Genomic DNA, 9,203 nt, shown 5'->3' with positions numbered 1-9,203 from the left:
TGCAATATGGCATGCAACAGTTAGTGTGGTGTATAACACCAAAAATCTTAATGAAGAATGTTCCCTAGCTCTTATTATCTGTCTTTGAAATATGGACATTAAATTGTCCACTTATTGCATTAAATATTGCTGGAATTTCAGTGTGCCATCTGCTGAATCAGTATAGATGAAGCACACATTTTCATACATGCAGATAAATATATATAGTCTATCTACACTATATAAATTTCATATATTTTATTCACTCAGCATAAGTAAAAACATCTTGATGTCGACATAGAAAAACAGATGTTGTAGTAGTAGTGTACCGGTTGTGTGTATTGTATATTTGAAAGAGTGAACGTGTGTTAAAAAATACAACAGTTCTATTTGGAACAGAAAAAAAAAATCCAAATATTAAATAGTGCATGATGGTCCCCACTCTAAAAATGTTTTAGAGGTGTTTTCACTGTAAGTATGATTTTATTATTTACCTGTTTTAATTTATGAAATATAAGTGTGTGAGAAGAATATATACCATCTGCTAAGGGATGAAATATTATCATAATTGTTTCTATCTTGATTTTCCAAATCACCTGCGTGAGTTGTTCCTAAAAAGCAAAAAAAGCTCTAGGCTTATATCCTTTCTGATACCACTAACTCCACCTGGATGCAACAGCTGAAATAAGCAACACAATCTCAGGGGGAGAAACTCAGTTACAGCCTTCCTTGTAACTGCGTTTATGAATTGTGTTTATGCACCACTACGCACATGCATACTTTCATATGTAGAAACAAAAAGCTGTTTTGTTTTGCTCATTAGCAGTTATCACTGCTTACTGATTCACAGTGGTTTTCTGCTCCTTTAACTTAATGTTATTGCATTAAAGCCAAATTATGAAAACAAATCAAGTATCAAAGACTGAAGTATTCCCCTTTGCTGTGCATGAAATCCAGTTATGTAAACTTTACCTTCTTGTTGTAATGCCCTTCTCAGCATGGAGGCCAGCTTCAGGGTGTTCTTATGGGAAGGTATTGCAGCTCAAGTGGCTTAATGTAACTGAAGTTGAAATCTACCTTAGTTTAAAAATCTATTCTGGAGGACTTAGCACAGAATAGAAGTCATTTTGCAGGTTCACCAAGGTACATGGAGCTTGTTGTTGCTCTGAGGGTTGTATGTTTATATGTAGGAAGATAGGTGTGTGTATATATAATACTGACTGACCCTGAGGTCCATCAGCTGTTGTAAAAAATACAAATCTTTGCCTTGGGACTGCAATCACATGAGTTCAATGTGTTGCTTCCAAAAATCAAAGAAAATAAGTAGATGCTGCAATAAAAAGTAATTTGGCTACTAAAGATAAGGACATGTGGGATAAGGCTGGGAGAGGCAACATACAGTTATTTGTGATGCATGTGTTTATAAAGAGTTAATTTAGCTGGTTTGTCTTGGTGATACCATACAAAATTTGTGTGTCCTTGCAGTTACAGTTATCTCTGTGAGTGGTGCTCTGTCATAGTCTTAAATAATCGAAGATGGCAAAGAGCCGATACATGAGCTAGTGATTCCCACAAGGATGCGACAGGTTGGACTCGCTTGTGTGTATTTACCAGCCCCTGTTTTTTCCTGATGCCTGGATCCACCTCAGAGCCACGACGCTGGTCACAGGACACGGTCAGTCTGGGCCAGTTTCAAAGAGCGCTGTTGGTTTTGATCTGCTGTCTGTCTTCTGTAACCACACCCAATGGAGCTTTTGAAAAATCACGTTGTGCTGCGTATCCCCGGCTTGATTCACCGTGGCTTTCTCCTCGGTGATTCCCACAATAGGGAATCTCACAGTCCTGAATCATTAGACAGATGTTTACTTCATCTGTGGCTTGTTAAATGAATCAGCTAATATTCTGGAGGCTGTTGAGAGCTCTTGGAAGGCTGAATATGCCTCTTCTCACGTTGAAGTATTTTGTTGAATAGTGAATGATTAAAGAATTAGTCACGATTTTGAGGAGAATGTCAAGGTGTAGGCACAGGAAGTCCAGCTCACTGCACTGCAATGTACAGGGCTGCATGGATGGAAACAAAGCAGATGAAGCACAAAGTACCTCTTATCTGTGCCCTTCAGAAAAAAAGAAAACGCATCTTTTTCCTTAAAACTTTCTTTAGCTCATTGTGGTTTTATATGCCAGTAATTATATCAGAATTCAAATTCTTAAGGGTATGCTGTTAAGACTGGATTCTAATTCAAAAACTCTTTGAAGGAAACTTGCTTTTTTTCTGAAACCAGAAGCTAGAGAAAATACCTGCCATAAGCATTGATATGAAAATATCACTAAGGCGCTACCTGCCAGCTAATTTGATGCCAATTAATAACCGTACAGTCATTATGCATTTTTACTTTTGTATGAGTACTGTGGTAGTTTTTGCAGTAACAAAGAGTACCTTGCAATTGTTGATCTGCTTAATCAGTATAACTCATGGTCATTATCTCATGGTGTACTGAATAATTCAATGTTTAAGTAATTATTTTGAAGTTATATTACAATTAAGAACATTGGAGACCAAATTTTGCCATCCCCTAAGCAGATAGAACTCAGCTGAAAATTCTACTTCTTTTTTCTCATTTCAATGGAGTTGCAGTTACCAACACCATGTCCAATTTTGGCCTGCTTGCTGTGACTATCTGGAGCAGGGGGGGTTTGTCCTTTTCATATCTGTGGATCCGTGCCCACTGTGGTAGCACCGCTGTACTTCTGCCTCTGCTTCAGGAGGAATCCATTGACCTCTGCGTGCACAGGCCACATGTTGAAAACTGTTCACCTGTATGGTGACACCTATGACATTGTAAGATAAGTATCAGTCAATTGTGTAAGGATTGTGCCATGTTCTCTGTCTACATCTGAGTGATTAGATACAGCTTAGGGTCTTCAGGAGAAGAATTCCTGTAGGAAGCCAGAAACTTACCTTGTTTTGATCTTTTAAAGCACTTAGGTATGTATTTAGTTTTGAGTGTGTCAGCACTTCTGTTACTGTAGGGAGGCTAACTGCATGTTGCAAACATTTAGATGCTAGCTGCGGCTTTCAGTGCAACTAAGGCATTGGAGTAGCTCTTGCTTGCTCTTTGCAAGTGTCCTCCTAGTCACAGAATCACAGAACATTAGGGATTGGAAGGCACCTCAAAAGATCGTCTAGTCCAATCCCCCTGCCGGAGCAGGAACGCCTAGATGAGGTTACACAGGAAAGCATCCAGTCGGGTTTTGAATGTCTCCAGAGTAGGAGACTCCACAACCCCCCTGGGCAGCCTGTTCCAGTGCTCTGTTACCCTCACTGAGAAGAAATTTCTTCTCAAATTTAAATGGAACCTCCTGTGTTCCAGTTTATACTCATTGCCCCTTGTCTCTTTCATAGCTTAGCTCTAAATTTTTCAGTGTCAGGATGTACTGTGGGTATGAAGGATACCACCCATTCTGTGGCTTCCCTCACACCCGTTTCAGAGAGTCATTCCAATCATGTCTGCATCCCTGCCTACCAATTCACTACTCAATATTTGAAGATTCAGAATATAGCTTGGATAATCTTTATAAATACTGATTACTACAAGTTAGTGTATGTTGGCTCTCATGCAAAGATCCATGTCTCCTTTTCTTCAGCTTTAAGTTATAATTTATTTTTTCATCTTGTGGATCCTAGCTCAAAGATTATTTGAGGTACTCGGAGAGGAAAACTTACATCTTACACATTATCTTTTAATTTTAGTTGTCGTTAAATTATGTAATGAATCATTTGGTTGTAATTTAGGTGATTCTTACCAAGCATTCAAAATTAGTAAAAGCTTTCTAAGCACTAACCAGAGTATTAAGTCTTATTAATATAATTTTCTAAGATAGGCCTTTCTCTGAAAATACTAGTGAACAAGCAAAGAAGTTTGTATACAACACACTTTTGCAGCTGTACAAAAAAAGAGTAGACTTGGGTTATATACTTCATCTAAAGAATCTAAATGTTTTTAATCAAATGTTCTATAAGTTTCCCATCCTCATTTTGAAAAACAGCTGACAGTTCATCTGGAAAACAGATTTCTGTTATGCATCCATTTGCCTCTAATGTGGTGACAGTATCTCCTTACTGTACCTCTGTATATTTCTTCATCTATTTTGTTTTGTTTTGTTTTTTAATGAAGAAAATTGATCAGATGTATTTCAGTTTAAGCTTTTTGAGAAGGACAGTAATGAGTGTTATTGCTTTGAAATGTTTATACTGTGGTAATGTTGAGTGGCTTCTGTTATATCAAGTCACAATACAGCACAAACAAAAAGTTTATAGGCTCAAGTACCACTATTATCTCTTCCCAGCAATTAACAGTAATTCATGAGGAGAAACAATCTTTAAAATGCACTTAGAAAGTCAGAACAAACTCCCGTTTGCAGCTCTGTCAGTGAAACCTGGAGAAAGTTGACTACCTTCAGAGTGTGTCTTCCATGCTCTGCTAATACAGCTGAAGTGGGAATGTGGGTGTAGATTCTAGATACAGACCTCTGTGAAGTCTGGTGACTCAGAGCAGGCTCAGAGCGACTGGCGTGTGTGGTTAGTTCAGCAAACTGCGAGCGTGGAGTGGGGCTGGTGCAGAAGGGATGGCTGCAGAACTCCTTCAGCGCTCCTGCTTCAGCTCTGCCATGCGAACGCTTCCAACCAGAGCAGCATTGAGGCTGGACTGATTCCCTGCGAGGAGGGTACGATAAATCTGACTGTGTGGTTTCATCCAAGTTGAGGAGGGGGGATAGAGTCTTTATCATAGGATCACAGAATCATTTAGGTTGGAAGAGATCCTCAAGATCACTGAATCCAGCCATAACCTACTTCTAACACTAACCCATGTCTCTAAGAACTTCATCTATATGTTTTTTTTGTTTTATTTAAACGTGGAATCTTATCCAGGATTCAACGTACAATTCAAAATAGTGGCTGTTACGTATCCTGAGCAGCAGAGACACTAAGAAGCTGGTTTTCACCAGTATTGATGCCACTTCTAAACATAGGCAATCCCTGCACCTTGGGTACAGCAGAGTTTGCTGAAATCATGAAAGTATTGTCCCATTTGTCTCTCCTTCATAGTTTGCAGCAGCCACAGGAATTAATTTGCAGGACATAGACAGTACAGGAGAGTAACAACCAGGTCTTCTGTTGTCTGAAATCTTATGTATTTTATGATACATTCTGTTGAGTATTCCAGTGTTTAATGAACGATGTTAGGGGAAATGTGTAGGTGTGACCTTCAGGTTCTTGTTGATGTAGTAGACAAGTTAATAATGTCAGAAGATAGGAACCTTTTAATTGGGTTTCAGTTTAGCTCAGCTCATGATAAACATGCCTGTCAGGACTTTGATTAGCACTGAGAAAGGAGGAAAATAGCAGATTTTTGAGATTTTGACATGTAAGAGTGAGTCTTAATTCAGGTTTTTACTATGAGACTGTTGCACACAGATATAATACCACTTAAAGTGAAAAATACAAACCTTGACTAGTGCTGTGACTAGTTGCTCATTTTTTATGACTAAGGAACCTGCACCTTGGCTTGTGCTCCAAGAACCGTTGCAATAGCACTAAAGTTTTGGGAAGGAATTGTCCATGTAAAATGTCTCTGTATGTATGTAGGTTACCATATATTGAATCATGTTACACCATTTTCAGCATAATGCTATGACTGACTCCCCTTCGCAACATGAGAATCCACAGGTAAGCCTATACATTATTTAATAGCTTAATGGCTCGTTTTGCTACTCCAGCAAATTCTGAATGTTCAGTGTGCACGGGACGACAAGCCCTGACCGCCAGTGTATGCTGCGGTCATCTCGTTGTGCTTCAGGTCCCACGGAAATTGCCAGCAGCTTGGTTTGCCTGAGCAGAACTCCCAGGACAGCATTTCCCATCCTCCTGGCCGGGTTCCTCTCTGCTCACTGTATTCGGAAGACCTGCTTGTTTATCTGAGTTTCTAGTGTAGGAAAAATTAATCACACAAAAGGGGAAGATGCGTTGAAGAATCTGAACGTGCAACACTTGAGGCAGTAGGTAGTATTAATACTCCATTTAAAACATTAGAGCTGCTAGCATAGGTTACAAAGCATTCAGTCTGCTGTCACAAAATTAGAAATTTTAACGCTTCAGTTTAAGAAGGCAGTACAGATAAGGATAAAGCATTTACATTTGGATATGTCAAGTGAACTTTCAGAATAGCCACTGTTCCTGAAGGCTGTTTCCTCTGCCCTCTTTAGCTATGCTTTTTTGTTTCTGTGCATGTTTTCTCTGAACTTACCAAAGAGAATATCAGAAATTTTATACAGGACAGTCAAATAATCGCGATCTGTGTCCTCCCGATGCCGACAAAAATGTAAGAGAAAGTCATATGGGAAAAATAAACATACAGGGCTGGCTTTGAAAGCAGCAGTCCCTGGGGTTGCGGTGCAGCGCGCTGCCAGCGCAGCACAGATGTGCACCACATGAGCAGACAGCGAGCGGCGCGAGGAGCCTGCCTTCATTTCATGGCTGTCCCAAGGTGAACAAACGCTTGGAGCCATTACGGGTTTATGTAGTTTTGTTTACAGCTAGCAGGTTGTTTTTTTGGGGTTTTTTTTTAAGGCTTTCAGAGGCGGGCAGCTAGCTGTATTCCCTCCTGCGAAGGGCTTGTACTTCAGTCGGATTAAAACTGTTTCTTTAAGCGCATCCTTACGGAGAATCTGAAAACACTCGTGTTTTAGAGGCGGTGTCATCACACCTCAGCTTGGCAGGCAACCAGTCCTTTGTTGTATTAATGTGGAGGTTGCAGAAGTTTCTTCCTTTGGACGTCTGCCTCAGCCTCTCTTTGACTTACCTAAAAAAATTTAGAACTGTGAACACTGTATTACCAAATGTACCTACTGGAAGGATTACTGGATGTGTGTGAGTGCTTTCTTTTCTGCGATGGAACTTGGTGTTATCCTATAATATTTTGCTAGATCTTGCTGCTGTCTCTTTTGTGCTTCTCTTAACCATAGGAGTCTGTTTATTTTTTTAAATGTCCTGTGCCAGAACAGTGGGTATTCTCACTTGAGAAGGAGACCTTGTAAATTATTACTTTAAATATTTTAAATTATAATATGACGTTAAAACTATTATGCAGGTGCGACAGAGTGGGCATACTTCATGTGACTCTAAGTACATGGGCAAGCAAAACCCTCTCTACTTCTTTGGCACATCCTTAGACCACTCTGGGTTTGTGTGGCAATATTAACTGTAGTTTTGCAGCAAATCGGAACTCCTGTGGCTGAGGCACTCTGTAACTTTTTCTAATGTTTCCACTGGGTGGTGCTGCAGGAATTCCTATTTTTTTTTTTTTTTCATTTGAATCTGCATTTCCCAGAAAGACGCCTCTCAGATATAATAGGAGGAAGTCCTGATTTAGAAAGTTTTTGCAGTTTCAACACAATGGAAGAACTCGGAGGATGCTCTGGCAGGAAATGTCCTGGTTGCTGGATGTGGAAAAATTACCAACGTTCTGTATTATACAGAAAACCAGTTCCCTAAAGTACCCAGCATATAGATTGCACCATTAGTTTGATTTATTACCCTCAACAGAGAAAGTTCTGCGTCAAGTTAAAACAGGTATATTTACACACTTGGTTGAGAGCTTATTTTTTCAAGGCCAATTAAATTAGCAGTAATATCTCCTTTGAAGAGTATTTGAAAACTTTCTGAGTAAACAAATTGATATTTGTTTTTCCTCCTTTCTGGCAGAATCACTAACTTTTCACCAACCACATCCTATTTATCACCCTTGAAGCATCTCTGTTGAGAAATAAAGTGTGAGGACTGACTCAGACTTTTGCCTTGTTCTTTCAAATGTTTCTGAGCAAACGTTTGGGCAGATTTGGCAGTTGTGCTAAACCTCTCATGATATACTCATTGTTATACAATGAATTTTCAGTGGAAAATGTTACGGCTGACTGCTTTTTTGATTATTCTATAAACATTTATTTTCTTGATCAGTACTCTCTTGCAAAACAAGCGTGCTTCTATTTTTTATAGAAACTAAAGTGTAAAAGAAAGGTTGACCTACGGGATTTGTAAGCTGTTCAACTTTCCATACGGACATTCACTTTAGAACTATGTCAAACATGTATATGTAGCTGAAACAACTAGAGACTGCCTTATTCCATATTTTTCTCTAAATATACTCTTTGATGTTTGTCATTATGGAATGGATTTGTTTTGGTAATTTTCAACTAAAATTGTTTGAAACTCGCATAACTGTTGATTTTATAAGTATTAATATACTTAAAAAATGAGTACGGTTTAGGAAAATCTCAATTTCCAGTATTGAGAAACGGTGGTTTAAAAAAATAACGACAAAGCAGCAATGTTCTTTCCCATGTTATTGCAGCAGTCATCTCAAGGGTTAAAATGAACCTGAGACACTTAGAAAAATAAAACCAGAGCTGCTATTACGAACTGGGACAGATGTAGGAGGCCAGGTTTCCTGTGGCCCATTTTCCAGTTTCCTGCCTGCAACCTGCAGAAATAAGGAAGCCGAACGCTTAACGTGAATGAGAAGCCAACAATGCCCCGCGTCACGCCGCTCCGAGCAACGCGCTGTTGGCCAGAATTGGGATACAAAAGCAGTAAATGGACGTACAAAAAGAAAGTAGATATATATACGTTTTCTAGAGTAGTTGAAAAGGACACACACACAAAAAAGGGATGTCTTACAGGGAAATGCAAAAACACATGCTTGCCTGTTGGGGAATGGAAGTGGAGGTGTGTGCCTGTTGTGGGGCAGATGAGAAGGAGCTGTGTCCTTTGCAGCTGCTTTGGCTACAGGAGGAATCAGCAGTTTCTTCATACATTAAGGGAAATTAATTTCCCTGCCCTGACTCTGCCTCTTAATCCCTTTCATGTACGTGTCTGATCACTATCTCTCTGTGACTACCTCTAGTGTATTATGCTGGTTAACGCCTTTTATGTCTTCCTGACTTAATTGATCTCCAGCTGATGTTTTCAGCCTCTGGGCTCCCCAGCCAGTCTGGCCCAGATGTTCCTTTGCGGACCCTCTAAAGCATCGAGGGGCTGGTTTTGAACCTGATGCCTCGAGGGATTTCTAGTTTTAGCCTTCAGAACTTGTTCATGTTGGTTGTCCAGGATCAGCAGTGGATCTCTTTTATTTTAGAAAGGCTGTGGGGAAGCTAACATAGAGTGGGGA

Source organism: Nesoenas mayeri, assembly GCF_963082525.1.
Source record: "Nesoenas mayeri genome assembly, chromosome: 1".
In the NCBI taxonomy this organism is placed as follows: Eukaryota; Metazoa; Chordata; class Aves; order Columbiformes; family Columbidae; genus Nesoenas; species Nesoenas mayeri.
The sequence above is the reverse complement of the archived record's forward strand: the minus strand, read 5'-3'. Positions refer to the sequence as shown.